The sequence below is a fragment of the Phalaenopsis equestris genome, unplaced genomic scaffold (assembly GCF_001263595.1).
Source record: "Phalaenopsis equestris unplaced genomic scaffold, ASM126359v1 Scaffold000522, whole genome shotgun sequence".
Taxonomy (NCBI): domain Eukaryota; kingdom Viridiplantae; phylum Streptophyta; class Magnoliopsida; order Asparagales; family Orchidaceae; genus Phalaenopsis; species Phalaenopsis equestris.
In genome coordinates this window covers 44,496-45,866 of record NW_018164962.1, presented here as the reverse complement: position 1 = coordinate 45,866, position 1,371 = coordinate 44,496, and positions in this window count along the sequence as shown.

Below are 1,371 nucleotides of genomic sequence, written 5' to 3'. Positions count from 1 at the left end.
TATATATTGTGTGTGTGTGTGTGTGTGTGTGATGCTTGTGCGTGTATTTTTTTATAGCATTTTAATTGTTCATAAAAAATGTATTTTTATTGTAAAAATTAAGAATAATGATATTTTTATGTTTATTAAAGGTATAAACTTATAAATTTTTTAAAAAAAGTTTATTTGCTAAATATGTAAATACATACAAATTAAGTGGCTTGCTTATAAATACTACTAAAATTAATTATTATAACATAGAATTATATTTAAATTTTTTGATAGATCGATTGGATGTGAATTGAATTTAATAAATAGATTGAGTCAACAGTCTTTGCAATTTTAGTACATATATATAGAGAGAGAGAAAAAGGAAATTATTATTAAAAATGGTAAAAAAATGCTGCAAAATAATAACAATCGCTACATCAGAAATGAAATTTTGGTATTAAAACAGATACTAAAATGCGAATAAACTAATTTTTTTTATTATAAATATACGATTCTATTTTCTTGATTTATGTTTCATATATTTGTATTTTTTGTTCCTTCTCGGAGCTTTAGGAGAGCAGCAATGTGTGGAAAGATATTTCATCAATGTCGCGAGTTATCTCGTCGCTTTATCAATGTTCTTCCTTAGATCCGTGAGCCGGTGAAACCGCCAAGGTGGGCAGTCGCAGTCACTTTTGTGATAGATTGCCAATCCGGTCCGGTTCAGCTTGCATGGGCAACATGAATCCGGTTTGATTCTCCTTCATGTTTTCAGGACTCAAAATCTTTCAAATCTCTATCAATGAGAAACTTTACTAGTCAAGATGAGTGATAGTAGTGTTGCGGAACTCCAATGGACGGCGCAGCGCTCCACGTCGGACGCTGCAATGTTACGTTCCTGGGTTCTTAATTTGGACTAGGCGCCGCAACATAGTTGGGTCTCAGTAAAAATAAATTAATGGCTTTGTATGACTAATTAAACGGCACAATCAGGCTCCACATAACAACTTAGCATTTTAAATATTGCTTAGGAATTTCTCCTAATGTATTGTGATATTTAAAATATATTTGATCAAGACATTAGTTATCTTATTTAAATATAATATGTTTTATTTAAATGCATGCCTTCTTAACTAGACATAGGAAATCTCTATTTAGATATAAGATTTCATCAAATACAAGAGTATTACTTTAAAACAAAATTTTTAACATCAAATCTACTATTCTATCATTAAAGGGGTGTTTTGTATTGCCTATTAACAGGATTTATTATCAGATTTATGAAATTTAGTCAAACAAAAAAATGCCCCAGTTCTGTGATTTGATGAAATTTCATACTCGATGTCCCGAATTTTACCTTTGACTCAACTTAAGTTCGTATTCATTAAATCTAGCAGGAAT